This window comes from Notechis scutatus, chromosome 3 (genome assembly GCF_049901735.1).
Source record: "Notechis scutatus isolate UNSWTSFEM ecotype Mainland chromosome 3, rNotScu1.2, whole genome shotgun sequence".
NCBI classification, from domain to species: domain Eukaryota; kingdom Metazoa; phylum Chordata; class Lepidosauria; order Squamata; family Elapidae; genus Notechis; species Notechis scutatus.
In genome coordinates, this window is record NC_142011.1 from 83,432,465 (window position 1) to 83,452,249 (window position 19,785).

At 40.9% G+C, this 19,785-nt stretch overlaps 1 protein-coding gene and 1 long non-coding RNA gene across 6 annotated transcripts in view; one reads left to right on the forward strand and one right to left on the reverse strand.

The window, feature by feature from the left end:
* TGFBR3 (transforming growth factor beta receptor 3) overlaps positions 1-19,785 on the reverse strand; it is a 165,752-nt gene that overhangs the window by 145,452 nt on the left and 515 nt on the right. For 3 of the 5 annotated variants that reach the window (XM_087960599.1, XM_087960600.1, XM_087960596.1), the window contains exon 1: positions 18,613-18,997. The exons of 1 other annotated variant lie outside the window; for it this stretch is intronic. The gene's annotated coding sequence lies outside the window, so the exon portion shown is untranslated. Of the gene's footprint in view, positions 1-9,126; positions 9,145-18,612; positions 18,998-19,785 lie in introns of those variants that run through there. One more of the 5 variants, XM_087960598.1, reaches the window with a different exon arrangement.
* On the forward strand, positions 19,172-19,735 carry LOC148131265 (uncharacterized). The gene is made up of 2 exons (XR_015748343.1): positions 19,172-19,312; positions 19,564-19,735. It is a non-coding gene; the product is annotated as an uncharacterized LOC148131265 (long non-coding RNA).

A 19,785-nucleotide genomic window follows, 5' to 3' on the forward strand; every position in this document is an offset into this window, starting at 1 on the left:
TACTATTGCTATTAACAGATTGCCCTGCACATATAGATTTATTTAAAACACCCGTTCTCTGATAAGAACTCACCTTTCCCTCCAAACTTGGAAATGATTGAGTGCTTTCTCTTTATAACATATAAATCCACCAGTGTTATTTTCACTAGTTTTCTTTGTTATGTTACATTGGACTTTTGTTATTTAAAATATTCTCCCTCCCTAATAAAGTTAATCTAAAATTAAGCACCAGGGCGGAAAATCCACTTGGGAGAAACTGTGAAAAACTTTCCAACCCGCTTCATAGTTCTCAGTGTGAACATTTAATTGTTCAGGGGTCAACTTGCAACATAGAATGTGTATGTCCCTATCAATCTATGCTTGATGAGTAGACAAGCATTTCTTCTTTGGTCTTCAATTCTCAAAAGGCTAGTCTTATCTTACTCCAAATCCAGCACTGATTTTCAGAGAGAGCAAGAAAGAAAGAATGCCGACTCTATAGCCAAATGATTAACCATACAGCTGTACAAGTTATCTGCTGTTACATTGATGTAGTGAACCAAACACCTCCAATCTTCACATCAGAAATCACCATTTGGTAAACAAGAGTCAGAGAGCAAAGAGCTTCAAAGATGAGGAGAAGAAACAACAACCAAAAATCTCTTGGCTCAAATCCCAAAGATTTAAACCTTACGATTGGATATCTAGGCATATATAAGATAGTCCTCAACTTACGATCATAACTGAGCCAAGAATTGGTCCCATGCCATGAAGGGTTTTAAGGGTTAAAATCAACATCTTGAATTTACATTCAACTTATTTTCTGGCAGAATCATGGTAGGTTAATTGGATTTGTTCTTCTCACATGATCTTCTCGTCACACTTTTATGTTAGCTATATGCAGAATAACTATACTACATACAATAATCAATGCAGAGGAATGCAGTGTGACAAATTGCAGTTCCTGCATTAGTCTCTTGGCCTAACCACAAAATCTGTCTATAAATGTGTCTATTGGACCAATTTCTCTGTTAAGACATCTCTGCTTTCTCCTTCAGTCTGCAATGGAAAGAGGAAAAAAGAGGGTTCAACGTGAAAACAGTTGTCCCCATCTGATTTTCCTTGTCCATTTGTCATGAAACCCTCAACAGGTTATCCAAGAGAGAATGCAGCCCTATCCTGGTTTGTTTCACTGCTACCCCAAAATCCAAGAATCTCTCTTATGGCAAAATCAAGATTCTTCTCACATTTTAAAGACATATTAATGAAACAAGATTTTCACAGAGTGGAATCTACTACAAGAAATGCATGAAGTAGATTTTTCAGAGGGCATAAGTAACCCTACAAACATTTGAGAGAAACCCAAGAAATAACTAATTTATAATTTATTATCAAACCAACCTTCACAGCTTCTTACCAGGGCAAATGGCCAGCTATTCTTCAGACCATGAATAAAGCCATCAGAAACATGAAAGTTGACACCCGTGTCAATTTTGGAAAACAATGAACAGACGAGAAGAATAACTAGCTACAGAAGTTCTGAACAGAACTCCTTGAATAGGAAAATTGTAACCGGGGCTTAGATCACTCTTTCCTTAAGGTCAATGTATAATCCAGCAATGCTCTTCTTTGTGGGGCAGGAAGCCCTTCTGGGGGGTGGGGGGCATAAAGAAAGGAGTGGTTATGGGAGATAATGCTCTTCTGACACTCATTATCAAAGGGCACAACTTTGCCACCACTTGGCATCAATAGGCTTTTACCATGAATGCCTTTCAGATGCCGCCTCGGCCAATAAACTACCGTCCAGAATAAAAATCCAGCTCACATATGGTGACACCCTACTCCCACGTTTCTGACCTGATCTCAGGCAATTGCATTTCTGAAAAAAAGTTCCTGTTTGCTTCCATGGTTCTCTTAATAATTGTTTTTTTTTTAAATCTCTAGAAAGTCTAAGTCCAGGCATTTTGCAAAGAAATTCTAAATTGCTAAGAGTGCAATCCACAATTGATTGCAATGACATCTGTGCTCCCATTCAAGGCATAATGCAAGCTTGGGATAGAAAGCAGAGTTTTCATATGTTCAGTTCTTTGTATTTGCAGAGCGTAGCCATGCAGTGCTCGAAAAACCATATTCTCTCTGCAGCCAGAAAGGTCAGTGCCTACATCAGGTGTTATACTGGCTTAAAGAGGCCAAAAAGAAGCCAGCCTATCTTCTGAATCCAAGGTCCACCAAATGGAACTCAGGACAGAGTTAAGGCACATATTATTATTATTCAGAGTCATTGGAAATAGTATGCCTAACCCTCATTCAAAGTTTGACCTTTATTGGCTTCATTAGTTTCCCTCCCATGTTTTTTAAACCGTTACAATTTGTGCTCAGAATGAGGGCATTTTTTTCCAATGGGATGAGTATCTAACGCTAGCATTCTTTTAAGCATTACACATTTCTTACAAAAGTTTTTCTTGTGGTAGTTGTTGCTGCCGTTGCTTCAGAGAACATGCTTTCTGTTTTGATCTTTAATTTTTAACATATTTTAGAATTGCAGAGTAGTTCTACATAAAACCCAAACTCTTTAAAGAATTGTTAAAACACAAAGCCCGGTACCACCCAAGCCCATCACCAGCAAAGAAGAAAGAAAACGCTATTTAAAGATACTAGAATATTTTGCTTAGGTTGTTTTTAATGGAATTAAGTCAATTTGTATTTCCCAGACTGATACAAAAATCAGAAAACAATTATTTTTGTGTTTTACTTTCTCTAAGCTTTGTGATAGTTTTCAGTTCAAACTCTGGCAAGTCAAGTGTCAGATAATCAGAAGAAAACAACCTGGTGTTAAGAGTTGGGTGAAAACCAGGTCTCCCATCTGAAAGGAAATGCTGACTACCCCATTGCACAGCTCAGATGGAAGTTAAGAGACACAAGAACCCAGATTTCACTATACAGTAAATAAAACTTCTATTTATTTATTATTCAGATTTAAATAGTCACCAATCTCATAGTATTACACTCTGGGTGGCTTACAAACAATTAAAAGAAATATAAAAACATTGATTAAAAAAACAATATGAACACATATTTTTTTAAAAACCATCATAAAATGGTCATAAAATTCACGGTAGTTACATCTACCAACCACTGTACTAACTCTGCCACATTCCCTGTTCTCCATTCCTGTTGACAAAACCATGTTTTCAGTGTATTTCAAGAGGCCAGAAGGGTTAGGGCCAATCTCCATAGCAGTGGTTGGATTCAAATTTTTTTACTACCGGTTTTGTGGGCTTGGTGGGTGTGGCAGGGGAAGGATACTGCAAAATCTCCAGTCAGAGGTGGTATTTGCTGGTTTTCCAAACTACTCAAAATTTCCGCTACCGGTTCTCCAGAACTGGTCAGAACCTGCTGAATACCACCTCTACTCCATAGCTCCTGCCAAATGATGCTCCTTAGTTGACAAGACCCTGAGCATGTCCCTCCTGCTAGACTTGATGGGACAGTAGATATAATTGGGAAGAGGTAGTCCCTCAAGTAACCCAGACCTGCGTGGTGTGATGCTTAATAGTTTTGTAACCGGTTCTGTTTTATTCTATAAGTTTTTACTTATCAGCAATCTTAAATTCTTGTGTACTGTACATATTTAATTGGAGTTTGTCTAGTCCACTGGGAAATACCGTATTTGCCGGCGTATAAGACTCGACCCGGCGTATAAGACGACCCCCACCACCACCGGAAACGCCCTCCAGAAATCCCCGGGCTGCAGCGGCAGGGCAGAGTGCCAGGGGCGTGGGAAGAGCAGGAAGGCTGCAGCCTCGGGCGGAGCGAGGCGAAGCGGGATGAAGCGAAGCGACGCAGGGGATCCAGGAAGCCAGAGGCGCCTTCGCTGCGTCCAACAAGCATCCGAAAGCCGGCAGTGGATATGCCGCGCGTATAAGACGACCCCCACTTGGAGGCATGTTTTTCGGGCAAAAAGTCGTCTTATACGCCGGCAAATACGGTAATGTAAAACATAAACTCAGATGCATTGCTTTGAGATCCAACATATGTAAAAATGTGATGTTCTGTGCCTTTAAAAAACTAAAATGCAACTGGGAAAGTCACACAAAACTGATAAGGGGAACATAATGTCTCAGCAATTCAATATTTGGCTCACTTTATTTTGGATTATTCAATTGCAATGTGGATCTGATATCACCAATGTTGGCATTCAGAATTATGCAACTACTTATGTGATTAATCTATGCTCTGAAAATGATGATTCCAGAGTATACGGAGAAATGTTTACAGATTTTTGTCATTTTTAAAAATATTAGCAGGAACTGTAAAACAGCTCAGTGAAATATTTCTAAAGAAGCAGTGTTTTTCCCAACATGAAACTCTTAAGTGCAGAGACATATTGTTCTTTAGTCTGTCTCTGTATTGTATTCTTAGTTCTTTCTGCTGACTGAAGAAGCAAAGAAGCCAAATAATGTGATTATTGGTTATTACTAAATAATTCCAAACAAATAACAGTCTTCCTTTCAGACTGAGCTTGATCACCAAAATCATAAACAGAAACTTTTATAAACTCTTGGGAAACAGGCTGAACTTTACAAGACCAAGGACATTTCATTTCTATGAAGCTAAAATAGTTCTCAATTTTACTAGCAAAATCCCAAGGAGAGAATTGCAGTGAGGGCTGAGAATTACTCAGTTTCAGCTACGTTTAATAAGACGTTTCCACAAATCTCAGCTAAAGGCTATGGGAACTGGAGGAGTGCCAAAACTGGATGTGTTATGTCACTCCCAGATCTGCCTTCTTCCACTCTCACATGATTCTTGAAACTTTTTTCTTTTTAAAGGTAGCACACTGCTGTGTGTTCTGTCAAATTACAGGAAGCCGCAAAATACACAATAATTATACCCTAAGAAAAAATAGAGGCTTTTCTTTTTCCTCCCTGCAGAAACCCAAATTCATCCTGTTCTGTAATAGATACCGCATCTAGTCAGCTGCTCCAAGGACAGTTTGTAAATTTGTATTTCTGCCTAATAGCATTTCTTTTGTACAAAGAGATCCATGGTTCAACCTCTGGCATCTCTCAGTAGAGGAAAGAGAGAGAAAAAATGTTTTAATCAATTCAGGGACAATGGTTAGTATAGATATAACTCAGCAGAATTAATCTAGCTATTCTTGGACCGAGATAACTAACCTAGTTCCCTTGCCAATCTATGCCTCTACCCCAATGTTCTCCTCAACCTTGGCAGCTTTCAGATAGGTGGACTTCAACTCCCAGAAATCTTCTATAGCCTTCAGCTGAGATTTGCGGAATTCTGGGAGTTAGTCCACTCATCTGAAAGCTGCCAAGGTCAAGGAATGCTTCCCCACTCTAAAAGAAGTAGGAAAGATTGAAGGGCCTAGAGAAGTTAAAAGACAGGAAAGTTACCAATTCAATTTCTGCAAATGGATATTTGTGAGAGTCTCCAACAACACGTTCTCAAAAATCACAATATGGCCCAAATATTAAAATTGCCCGCCCAAGTCTAAATGGAGGAACACCCTAAGATCATATAAACTATCCTGCTACATTCCTAAAGTTGATAAGAGTTGGAAAAGCTGGCCTGAAATGTTTGGTTAATAGCAGGAGCCTTCAATGTATTCAGAACAGGAAATAGGCCTTGCCTAAATTTGCATCATGGGATTCCTACCAGATGCTTTTACGTCAGTAATGCTCTCAATGGGTGTGATGTAGTTTAGCTCAGGCTGTGAGACAATTGGGGGTTCCAACAAGATGATTTAATACAAAATTAACATCTAACCCAAAGGTGCTTTTTTAAAAGGCAACTGTACTTTGGGGGATAAGCGTGTTGAAAAAGCACCTTTGGGACAACCATGACTTGGATGACTGAGAATCTCCGTAGACATTAACATCTAGCTTAGTACAACAGTAGAGGGAAATACATTTCTAAAGTAATGTTTGATGCTGTTTTACTTCACAACACTAGCACAACTTTACAGTGCCTAATGAAATATTCTCTTAGGAATAAAATTCCATTCATATTACTATTTAAAACTAGAGCAGACAAAATTTCCACACCACCAGACAACACACACAGGAACATCAATATCCTCTTTAGTGTCCTTAGTTCATTTAAATTTGTAACACTAATTTTCTGAACTTGTTAGCTTGCACTATTTAATAATAGAAGTAGCCTCCCACAACCTTCTGTTTTATTCCACTATATTTCTCCATAGTCTTTTGATTTAGAGACATACAGATATGACTCTGTAGAAACTATACAGTGAAGGTTAGCAAAAATGTATACCAAAGCATGCTCTAAACCTGGGAAATAAAGAAAACATTACAAAGAAACTCAGATTATTCTGTCCTATCCCCATGAAGTATTTGAAGGGGGAAGAGGAAAACATTGATTCTGTTACTTACCCTAAATCAATAAAATATGTTTACAAATGAACTTTTAGAGTCAGTTTCCTGGCCTACCTTAAAGGGTTGACATCACATTCAGCATTACCTTAAAATTCTGAATGTGCTCATTAGCTTTTTTTAAAAAGACCCCATTTTAAGCCTTCAACGATGATGCATCTTGCAAAGATAGAAAAAGTATATTGTATAAAAGTTAAAGTAGATAAGAGACAGAAACCCTTAATTAAATTACCTCCTGCATATTTTAACAATTAATCTAGGTATGGATAAGTGTAAAGACAACAGCGGAAGAAAATTAATCCTTCTTTGCAATGCTTTTTTTTCCAAGTTTGAGTCACCCAATAAGTGTATTTAGGGCGTCTGTTTAGCAAACATCTACAAAGAAGATAGCACAATCTTTTGTTAACGTATCACCAAGCTTGGTATTTGGCATATGTGTTTACACTGCCAAGAAGTCAGTCATCTTCAGGATTGAAATAAATTCTTGAGTATTGTCTTAATATGATTATGCATATATGTACGTATTTCTTGCAGGCTGGATTTGTTCATTGGTTTGTATCTAGGGTAGGGAATAAGATTCCTGGTTTTGGCATATCATAAAACATGCTAAATTGCCTTTATTCTTCTTTCAGTTTGGCTCAAATCAAGACAATGGATATGCAATCAGAATCCTAGCAAGGGATTTTATATTCATGACAAAAACAGTAACACCCACATGATATATTTTACCATGTTTGTTTAGCTAGGTAAAAAGGTCTTATCTAAGTCACTGTCTCATAACCTTTGATGCAATTAATTTCCAGAGATAATAAAAGCTCCTAATACTGTCTAAATAAAGTTTCTATGGGAAACTCCCTATCAGAGAAACAAGCCAGCTTAATCTTTTCCAGATTGGCCTCTCCTTCTGTTTTCATACCCTGTTTACAATTTTGCAAATTCGCACCCAAAAAGTTGTGCACAAACAAGGAGGAGGCCTGCAGACAGATTTTGAATATTAACTTTTGCAGCACTAGGCTAAAGATTAGAAAGCTTGCTATGTTACACTGATGTCAATTAGCATCTTTTTGTTCCAAATGCATCTCCAGAACAACGAAAGCTAACTTTCTGGCATTAAGAAATAATAATAATAATGCTAAAACAATCAGCTTAGCAACTTCCCATAAAAGATTAAAAACGCCTATCGGAATTAGGAAACTTCTCCCACACATGTGGAAAAGGCTTTTAAGTGCAACATGTCTAAAACAATGAGTCAAAAGGAACTTCCTCTACAAGAAGAGTAAGCCTTTCTCCCAATTGTGCCTCACAAGCCTAAAAGTGAAGCACTTGCTTTTATTAGAGTGGATACAGGAGGTGATCAATCAACTTGGCCATCGTCAATCATGGAAAAGAAGTGCGCCAAGACAAAGACTTCTGGGGCTGGGCCAACCTTCTCTGACCTGAGGTTCTCTAGCACAGGGGCGTAGCTTTACTATTCTCCATCAGACAGATGTTCAGCACATCTGGAAGGCACTAGATGGAGGGGGGGGAACTGACCCTATTTTAGATCGGAGGCAAGAATGTACTCAAAGCTGAGCTGGACAAGAAATGTTCTTCCTTTTTTCATATAGATCAGGTTTTGCGTGCTTTTAAGAAAGCTGGTTGTTAATATTCTAGAAAATATTCCAGAAAACAATACAGTGAAAAATGAATGTTAAACTATTAGTAGAAAAAGGAATGGTGTGTGTGTGTGTGTGTGTGTGTGTGTATCTCCCTTCTGACTTAGGTGCTAAGGAGGAGCTAGGTATGTTTATGGCATCATTATAATGCACCGAAATCTACCAGACAGTACATATATGTATGTTGCGTGGCAACCCCTTTCAAAGAATACAGTTTGTTAAGTGGGAAATATTTCACTATTTTCTAAACTGATATAATTGTGATGCAATTAACCCAATTCAATAACCCAACCAATGCTCTCTCTTAACATTGGTTATTGCACCCCAGATACAGGTCCACATATATATATATCCTCCTTCATTTCAAGAAAACTCGCCAGCTGCAGATTTTGACCATCAGATAAAACTATTTTCTTACAATCCCAAAAGTTTTTTTCAAGGTCCAAGCATAACCAATTTAATCTCACAGCCTTAACACTAAATCCTTACACGCTGAAGTTAAGAAACTGGCTTTGGCCATCTGCTCTAATTTGAGCTCAGTGCTTCTTATGGAAAAGAGTAAGACAGCAGCAATGGAGAAAAAAGACTCATTTCTGTTAAGGAGAATAGCTCCTACAGCCAAATGGCCGCTATCATTACCATTCCAGATAGGGTTAATTTGTTGCTATTTTCTTCCTCATGGTGCAAAGGGTTCAACCCAAGAACTGTCTCATAATAGATCAGAGGCTTCACATACTACGTAGCTACATCTAGAGCTACATCAGGAAGATTCATGCTGCTCTCTAACTACAAGGCGCAGATCGTCAAAAGTTGATACTCCCAGAGAGAAGCAATGTTTTTAGTGGAAAAAGGCCAAGAAACGGATCCAAAGACAACCCCCAAAAATGCTTTCAAAGTTTTTGGTCAAGTAAAACCGCAAGTCTTAAGGTTCAAGAGAACAAACTGCAATTAAATGATCATGGTGCACTCCCATGAATTATAGCTATTAGAAGAAAATAGCATGCAAACATTGTTCCAGCCCGGGCTCCCCAAAATTGGCAGACCACAGCCATATCCACAATATGCAGATAGTTCCTTACCTACAGAGGCTTGTACAACCACACACAAATCTGCGGACATTTACACTGCCAACGCCTCCATGGTCGCTCTGCAAAACTGCAGGAAAAGAAGATGCCCAAGAAAGAACATTTGCACCTGGCTGGCTCACAAGAGTGAAGCTCTTGTAGCTTTTTTCCCCCAGAGGGTTCATCGGAGAGGCTTCCCTCTGTTTCTCCCCTGTCGAGCAAGCTCTGCTACCAGCTGCATACCTGAGTCTGATAGGTGTGGGTTGGAAATCCCCCTCTTGTTGCAATGGCAACACACAAACCCAAATGTCGTGAACTTGTTGGCGATCTTAAAAACCCTGATCAGACCTCCTGTTAAGACACTGTGCTGCTCCTTGAGAAACATCTTTGTCTCCCTGCAGAAGTGGAGGTGATTTAATTGAATGTGAAGGACTTTCCAATCTTTTCAGCTTTAGCCCTCCAAATTGGCTTCCTGTTCAGTGGAAATTAGTTGCAATAACGACAGAAACTCTCCGACTCCTTCTCCCAATGAGAATCTCCATTGCACTTTTATTCTATGGTTATCAAACTAAGAATGCTACATTAGGTCTAGGGACTAAGTGGAAGCCACATCCTTAATCTTCAGAAAATTACTATATGCATGCTGCAGAAAACAAGACACTCTTGTTACCAATTTTTTTTTTTAGATAAAGCTTTTTTTATTTTTAAATACAAACATACACATGCAAAAACATAAAATCCTCTTCCATTTTATATCCAATTTTGAGAGATTCAGAATATTCTACCTGCTCTATTGTACCTCATTTTAGTGCATGCAGAGGCACAGACACAAGGAAGAGGATTTAGGAAGGAAGAGGAGAAAATACCAATTTAAATGGCTGGTCCTTGTAAAAGTGACAGCTAGAGGCAGCTTCCTGCAGCTACTCTATCCAAGGGTCTTCAAACTTGGCAGGTTTAAGACTTGTGGACTTCAACTCCCAGAATTCCTGAGCTAACATGACTGGAGGAGGAACTCTGGGAGTTGAAGTCTGCAAGTCTTAAAGCTGTCAAGTTTGAAGACCCCTGCTATAATCAATAATCTACATACCGTAAGGACCAGGCTGGTCTCCTTGCAGCGATGCTTCTGAGACCCAGCTTCCTAGTTAGCAATGTTACTTCTTTGGCTAATTGTCAAATATAGAGGGCTTGGCCTTCCTTTTCAGAATCCTCAGTGTGGTATTACTAAGTTTTTGCTCTCCATGATATTCTCAATGGAGATGCCAGGAACTGAACATACAGAACACATGTACCAAATCTTCCAACATGCAGAACACATGTACCAAATCTTCTGCCAGCTTCGCAACAGAGACTACAGGTAGTCCTCAGGTTATAACTGCAATGGAGCCTGCCCATCATGGTTCTAAATCACAATAGTACTAAAAGAGTCACCCATTGAGACCGATCTGATTTTAAGAAATGTTTGTGCGGCAGACCATTAAGCAAACACCATGGCCATAAAGCAAATGCCGCAGCCGTTAAGTGAACCAATGGTTCACTATAACAGATAATCAGAGTTGGAAGGGACCTTGTAGGTCATCTAGTCCAACCCCCCCGCCCAAGCGGGAGACCCTACACCATTTCTGACAAATGGCAGTCCAATCTCTTCTTGAAAGTCTCAAGTGATGGTGCTCCCACAACTTCCGAGGGAAAGGTATTGATTGTTCTGTCAGAAAGTTTCTCCTTATTTCCAGGTTAAATCTTCCTTGTTCAGTTTCCATCCATTATTCCTTGTCTGGTCTACAGGTGCTTTAGAAAATAGCTTGACCCTTCCTCTCTGTGGCAGCCCTTCAAATATTGGAAGACTATTATCATGTCTCCCCTGGTCCTTCTCTTCACCAGACTAGCCATGCCCAGTTCCTGCAACCGTTCTTCATATGGTTTAGTCTCCAGTCCCCTAATCATCCTGGTTGCTCTTCTCTGTACTTTTTCTAGAGTCTCAACATCTTTTTTATAATGAGTCTGTTTTATATATACTATGAGTCGTTTTTTCTGAAAACTGGAAGTAAACGCTGAGTTTTGGCAAAAAAAATATCATAAGAGACAGTCATGTGACCTACGTGATGCTCCAAATGGGCATAAATAAGAGCTCATTACCAAACATCCAAATGCAATTGCGTGTTGGGGGGGAAAGGAGATTTCCAGTCATCAGAACTTCAGAACCAGGTTGTTAGCACTCCAGATAGGTCTATCACAGGGGTGTCCAACCTTGGCAACTTTAAGCCTGGAGGACTTCAACTCCCAGAATTCCCCAGCCAGCTTTGCTGGCTGGGGCATTCTGGGAGTTGAAGTCCTCCAGGCTTAAAGTTGCCAAGGTTGGACACCCCTGGTCTATCGGAACTTCAAATGGTTGCTAAGCAACCGGTTATAAATCAAGAGCTACTCTTATCGCCTCACACAGAACTGTTCAATTGGTGTACAGGTAGCCATACAACAGTTCACCTAGTGACCATTCAAAGTTACAATGGTACTGAAAAAAAATGACTCATGACCATTTTTCACTGCTGCAGCGTCCCCATGGTCACATGAGTTACATTCGGATACTTGACAACGGACTCACATTTATGACGGCTGCAGTGTCTAAGGGTCAGGAAAAGTAAGCATGTCCCCAAACCGCTGACCAGAATTGCACAACGGCAAAACTGCCATGATTTCCAGTTAAGAGGCCCAAAAACTCCAGTTTGTGAAGGGGCAGTTTATAAAAGGAAGAAACTAACTCGCTAGTAAATATCTCCCAGACACATCCACATCATCATCATCATCATCACCTTCATCTTCAAGAGCCAAGGCTACAGGCGGTAAGCACTTGCACAAAACAGGATACATGATGATTTTTTTTCTTTTGCTAAATTGCCCTTCACAAGCATATGCACACAGAGATAAACAGAGAAATATCTTTTCTAGATATGTTCGTCAAGGCCAACCACATATTACTTTTGCTCTTTTTGGTTTTTCCTTGAAAACAGAAAGGTCGCTGGTTATTTTTTTTACGATTTGTCATTGAATTTCAGAAGAACAAGAACAGAAGGCTCCAGGGTTACTAATCCCTACTTTAGAACATTATTTCTGCATTGTGCAAACAGAAGCTTGTAAGGGTATCCATCCCACTTGCCCACATATTTCTGCCAAATGACTATTAATGACACATCTACAAATGTCTTCAACTTTAATTCAAAAATTCTGGATGCATATAACTGTTGCATGTAGAGTTTATTGCCTTTGTGAAAGGAAACAAATATGTTAAAGCCGTTAATCACCTTGGACAATTAAAAGGTGCTGGTTATAATTATGCCAAGTTTATTTGTTTTCTACTGCGTTTACAGAACATTACTTAAGAATGAACTGAAAATGCATTTTCTTATTAATGCATTTTATTGTTTATATGTTTCAAAAGCAAAGGGGACCTGCACTTAGAGATATATAGAGGCATAAGCTCCTTCTTGGCCCAATTACAATGTATGAATGGATGTATGACAGAAATGTCCGTCACCTTGCCAGTACACCATGCTTTTGCATGGTGGAGAAACTTCTATTCTACAATTGGAGTTCCTCACAATCCCTCCATTAAAATATATTCATAATTGCCTTTCCTCCTCCTTTCTTTCACTTGCTTGCCTCAGGGCAAGGACCAAACAAAAAAGCTTTGCCTAAGAAAAGGGATATCTGTTTACTTAAATAGCTTTTCTTGGTTTGGGAAACTGTGATAGCATTGGAGGCCATCAACTTGATATGAGCACAAAATGTGAAAAACACAGCAGATAGCACAGATTAGCAGCCTTGGACATTCTGACATACAATCAAGTGAGCTGATAAGGTGGCAAAAGGGCAAAATGATCCCTGTTCTATTTTATTTTTCAATGTAGCTGAACCTGCATACATCCTCAATTATTTTATCCATGACAGATTAGATTTATTCTCAATTAAACCCGCAAACTAAGTAAATTGTGCAGGATCAGACATACTGCTCAAAGCAACCATGGACACCACCAGAAGATATGAGAGAAGGTTTCTGATTTTAGAGATCTGGCCTGGTGCAGTGGTTAAGGCCTCAGACTAGAGACCGGGAGATTGTGAGTTCTAGTCTGCCTTAGGCACAAAGCCAGCTGGTTGATCTTCGGCTGTCCACTCTCTCTCTCTCAGCTCTAGGAAGGAAACAGTGGTAAACCACTTCCCAAAAACCTTGCCAAGAAAATTGCAGGGATTAGTTCAGGCAATCATAAAGAGTCAAAACCCAACTCAAAGGATTTTTAACTCCAAACAAGGTGGAGACCTCACCCATAAGGTTTGGTTCCTCCACCTCTCTTTTCTTCCTTCACTTTTTTTCCCCATCGTCCATGATCCAAATGAACATTGTGCAATAGCAACTGAGAAGAGTTCATTCTCCTATAGGTGTTAACATAGTCCCTCCACCCTACAGTTGATCTATGAGTGCAACAAAGCTTTAAGGATTAAAGCACACAGATCTGCTATTGTTGTGGCCTGTTTGACCCAAAGATTCTCCCCAATCAAAGAAAGCCTTTTTTTTTTCCTCAGAGGAAGCCTGGGAAAAGAGATAAACTTTGTAACATGCCCTCAGGGTCAATATCTTTCTGCTCAAGAAACCTATTGGGGGAAAACAAATTCCAAACTCAAAGATCCTTGGCTGCAATTTTCTTCAAAGCCTTATTGCAAAACTCTTCCAATAAGCCAGTAAACTTCTTGCTCTGATTTCTCAGCCGTTCATGTGGCTGCAAACCACGAAGTAGGGAATTAGCTAATTTACAAATATCTGCCATTCAACCACTGATATTACAGAAATCTTAAATGAGAGGACATTACTAATGTCTTGGCTTTTTAAATAACTGAAATACTGTGAGGTACAGTATTTGAATTACATCTTCTTTAAACAGTATATTAAACACCTTGTGCTATGTATGAGCTTGCTGTTTAATCTTGTGAATAATAGCAAATAAATGTTCGGTGTTTTTAAGAGAATTATGACTAATTAAAGACTGCCAACTGAGAACAGCAACTTTGGAATATCGCCCTAATACATTAAAATAATTATTTAGTAACTATCAAAATGAGTTGGGCAATCATATCCAACATAATTATGACAGCTTTTAACAGCCCATGTTATTCATGGAAATACAGAAGACTGCTTTATAACAGGTAAGGGCTGATTTCCATGTACCCTTGTATTGGCCTGGTTCTCATGTCACATCAAGCCATAAATTGGTTTGCTTGATTTCAGCACAGCATACGAAGCAACTCTTGTTATTGTGGTTTACCAGATATGATTTAAAATGCTTAAATGTGGTTTACCAAATACACTATAGCTAGGTTTACTGAATAAGCTACCATGTCTGTACTTATTGGCGGCTCCTATCCACACAACCTTTCCACTGCAATTCTTTGTCAGTGACTAAACTAGATTGATAGCAAGTCTTTATAACGTAAAGCATGTGAGTTATATTGCAGCCCTCTCACTACTTAGTTCTTCTTAGACAAAAATGAGATATTATCAACAAAATCTTGCATTCTATCTGTGAACAAGCACATTTTTATATTTTTGGAATGGCTTCTTCACTATGATACCTGCACAAGAATATATTTTGTATGCTACTGAATATATACGAAGTACGTATACAACTTCTGCCTTCCAAGACATCCTTGACTCCTAGTGACTGCCTGGACAAGTCCCTGTATTTTTCTTGACAAGATTTTTAAGAAGTGATTTGCCATTGCCTGTTTCCTAGGGCAGAGAGAAAGTGACTGACCTAAGGTCATCCAGCTGGTTTCGTCTCTAAGATAGGACTAGAACTCACAGTCTCTTGTCTTCTAGCCTGGAACAATATTCTGTGCACCAAACTGGCTCTCACACACTTTTAAGCAACATTAAAAACCAAAAGCCCATCACAGTCCCCAAATCAAAATCTCATATATTGTTCCTGTGAATTTTTATATAAAAGTCCAGTCTTGTTTAGATAAATCGGACTTGCCTCCCACAAGGACTGTAGCTTCAGAAATAAATGCAATTAAAAATATACTTCAAAAGCTAATAAGTTATTATCCCAGCAGGGCTCCCAAGCTTGTTACAGCTGCGTGCCAAGCAGCTGTTTTGTGGGTAAAGCTTTTCCATCACCATATTTCCAGAGGCTGGAAGAAGTTTTCTCTCCAAAATATCTACAGTTGTTGCACAAACACCCTGCTTTTTGGACAGGGTGAGGAGGGGAAGTTGGCAAATCTAATTGAAATGCATAAGCAAAGTACTGATATGAAAAAAAACAGCTATTGCTTTCTGAACCAAGGAGTGCCAATGCTAAAAGTGGACACGAGAACCTTCATAGACAAAATTCAGCAAACCTTTAGAAACATCTGCCCAGCAATACTGCTCCAGCTGCTCATTCTTAAAGCAGCATTACCTTCCTTGACTCTACCAGCTAATGGTAAATAGTAAGGGAAAACCTTCTACTTAACGACAGATGAGCAAATACATTTTGATCCACTGAGAATAAAAATCTGCCTTCATGGTTAAAAGATAAAAAGGCTTGCCCTGCTAGAATTTTATCCCCCCAGCAATTCTATTAACATCTCCTATCCTAAAATTACTCCATATAATCTAGCCCAGATGTTGGTACATGCAATGCCAATATGTCCTTCTCTGCATTCACGTAGCCCTTTAAGCGGTGTTTTAGTTAATAAGGATTAGCAAAAGCAAACAAATAAAAACGGTCTGGATTCACATTTTGGCCTTGCTTAAAGTAGGAATCCCCAGTTAGTTACTGTGAATATTCTGAATGGAAGAGAGGCTGTTTAAAACAGGGGTCTCCAAACTTGGCAACTTTTAAGACTTGTGGACTTCAACTCCCAGAATCCCTCAGCTAGCCCTGCTCAGCCACATCCAGATTCTACTGTAACCCTAACTTTCAGCCCAATCTACCACACAGTGTTGCTGTGAGCAAAAATGAAAGGGTGAAGCATTATATGCCATCTTCAGCTTCTAAATGAAAGACAGGATATTTATCTAATTAAATGAATGCAGGTAGTTCTTAACCATTTGTTTAGTGACCATGAAAAATGTGACTTATGACCAGTTTTCAACGCATACCACTACTGTAGCATCCCCGTGGTCACAAAATCAAAATTCGGAGGCTTTGCAATTGGCACATATTTATGTTGGTGGCAGTGTCCTAGGGGATACTGACAGTGTCCTGACAGTAAGAACAATCAACCAATGGAAACAGCTTGCCTTCAGAAGTTGTGGGTGCTTCATCTCTGGGAGCTTTCAAGAATCTGTCAGAAATGGTATAGGGTCTCTTGCTTGAGCAGGGGGTTGGATTAGATGACCTACAAAGTCCCTTCCAACTCTGTTATTCTTTGCACAAAGGGGGTTATTTGATCACCTTTCGTGTCCTTCTGACAAGCAAAGTCATTGGGGAAGCCAGATTCATTTACTGTAACACCCACGTTGTTAACAACTGCAGTGATTCACTTAGCAATTGTGGCAAGAAAGGTTGTAAATTAGGGGAAATTTCACCTAGTCCCACTTAGCAGCAGAAATTTTGGGCTCAATTGTGGTCACAAATTGAGGACTACCTGTGAAGAAATTCCTGTCAAAAGCATGCAAAGTTGTTTAAAAATACAACGGAGCATTAACAACAGAGATGGCTGCAGGAATAAATCTTAAAATCGTCATTAAGCTTTGTTATCTAAAAAGCATCTTACATTGAATCACCAAACCACAAAAGCCAATGTCATCCAAAAATGTATCAACAAACCCTTTTGTCTTGAGATGACACTGGTGGGATGTTTGACTGTTTAGCTGATTGTATTTGTAATTGTCTCTAGAGGAGTATTTATCACACCACCTCAGGCGGAGTGATGTCACAGCACTGTTCTATACACTTGCATCCCACACATAATGCCTTCCTGAAAAAAATGGGCTTACAATAATGCCATAAACTGCTCCCCTGTAATATCACCTAGCAATTGTAAAATGGGTATCTAATTGTTCATCCCCCTGTTAGTTTATGTGGAGTAAATTCAATCAAGTTTATTTTGACATATTTCCAAAGAAGTGGACCCAAGTTTCTAGTTGAATCTATTGGGTCCACGCAACCAAAATTGCCCAGGGAGACACAGAAAAGCCAGGCACCTTCCTGAACATAGAACCTGGGATTTTTTAGGAAGCATATGAAATTAGAATAGATCATAAAGCCATTATGATTTAACAATCCATGAACCAAATTGCAGCGTTTTGTAGTTTTTGCTGCGCGGTTTAAAAATAGTGAAGAATTGCTGTTAAGTAAGAAGTCAGTCCCTGAAGTTTAAGAGCATTTATCAAGATCTAAACATAGTAAGGGTGACATAGTTCAGATGCTTTCAAATCAAGCCTATAATCATAGCCAAGTGCATAATAATTGTGTAATAGTAAATAACATGCTAACACAATGTAATTGCTTCGGCAGCTTGTCTAAATCTGTAAGGGTGTATGTGTGTCATGCAATCAAAATAAGGGACCCGTTAGCTTATTTTTAAGATCAGGTTTCCCCCTAAAATCTGGCAACCCTGTAAATGCATTATAACATTCATTATCTTCTTAGATAGGAGTTGCAGCTCACCACGGCACTGTGCAACACCTTGATTCCAGAGCAACTGCACATGGCTAGGCTGCACTAAAACCGGAGGTAACTCGCTTGCACCTGGCACTGCAACCTATTTGTTTTTCCCCAGCGCTGCTCCAAAAGTCTTGCAATCCTACTTTAGGAGTAAAGCTTAATGGGCAGAATTATTAAGTCAGATCGTTTGGGGGGAGGGGGAGGAATCCTCCCAGAAAAGGATCTGATGGCACCGTTCAAGGCAGGCTGTCCCGAAAGCACATGCCGAGTTCACAGGTCGCGCGGGGGTTTTATTTCAACCACGATTTACTGAATAACCCCACAACCTGCATGCATTCCCAGCAAAGCGATCCCAAAAAAGAAGCGCAGGGCGCAACACGCGATCCTAGCCGCCGGGGAAGCTGTCAAACGTCCGCGGGGGGAATGGGAGGCTTCCAGCTTCACCGCCGGAGTTCCCGAAGCGCCCCGTCCCTGCGGATCAAAGCAACTTTCGGGGGTGGAAGGGCTGAGAGATCCGGCTTCTCCCGTCCTAATCTCTCATGAGGGGGACGGGGACCCCCCCACCGGAGGGAGACCTACAGGCACCCCTGCCCCTCAGCCCCGAACCTCCCTTTTCCACTGCCCTGCCCTTGCAAGGCACCGCGGGAGCCTCTCCTCTCCTTCCCCCGCCGGCCAAGCGGCTTTCAACTACGAAACCTCGGCGTTTTGTCCACACGTCCGCGCACCCATTTCGGGTCCAAGGCGCGTGGGGAGGGAGCCGACCCGCGCGTGTTTTGGGCTGTTGTTCCCGGGCGGCCGGGAGAGAAGCGCAAAGGACCTTCCCACCCACCCCCGCCCCAAAACAAACCCTCAGCATCCTTCTTACCACGCAGGCTTGGAAAAACGGGGATTCCCTTCGCGAGGAGCCGCGCAGGAACCCGGGGCGCGCTGCTCCTCCGCCTCCTCTCCAGAGATCTGTCAAGGCAGAAGTTGCGAGTCGGAGGAAGCTGCTTCCTGCAAACTTTTTTTTTTTTTTTTTTGCTCCGCCGCGCTTCCACGCGCAGTAGCGTCGCCCTCCGCCTCCCGCTTTGCCCGGTTGGTGGAGGCGGGGAGGTGTTGGAAGTGAGAGAGAGAGAAGCACCGGACAGGGAAACGCCAACGCTCGGATGCTCAGTTGGACACTCCAATTGGGGGAGGGGGTGTCCAGCATCAAGATAGGCGCAGCGAGTTGTCGCCGAGGCCGGACTCCTTGGGTTAAACCAACCCCCCCACCCCCACCCCGTGCTAGGAAAGAAACATTCCCTGCGGGAGGGGTGGGAGGAGGAGGAGGGTGGATTCGCGCACGGGCCCGTCAATCGGAGCGTCTCGAGTCTGCTATTGGCTTGGAGGGCGGGGTTTGGGGAGATGATGGACACCGAGAGCGTTTTGCCCGGAGGAAACGCCTCCTTCCTCTCGCTCTGCTCCGGATTCTTCGCTTCCCTCAGAGGAGTCGTCGGAACGCGATGCGAGGTTTGGGAGCTTGTTTCCTCGCGGTCGTTTGGCCCGGATCCGGCTTTGGCGAGAACCTCGGGAGGCAAAACTTTCAGGTTTTGATCCAGTTTCGGCTGAGGTCCGGCCGGCCGAATACTTTCACTCCAAGGCAATCTTGCGTTCACTTTTCAAGCCAAGTTTAGTTTTCTCCTAGTTCTGACGTTCCTGAGATCATCATTATTAACGAGGCGTATAAACCACGATCGGCTCCTCCGATCTTTCTAAGCTTTCATCGGATTGATTTTGATTTTAGGTTTTGACTCTCATCTAACCTTTTTTTTCCCCTCCCTTTCCCCGCTTTCCGTAGCACGTCTAAACCTGCCGCTTGAAGATAAGTGCATCTGATCAGATAGACTTCTACTACTACTAGCCACTCTGCCGAGCAGCTTGGAGATAATAAGTGTTAGAGTCCGAAGTGTTTGGAGAGGGACAGGCTGGAGAGATTCGTAATAAACGCGCAAATAAATAAATAAAAAGTAGCAAGTTCTTGATGTGTTTTCCTTGCAACCCATTCACACGGTCGCTTCTA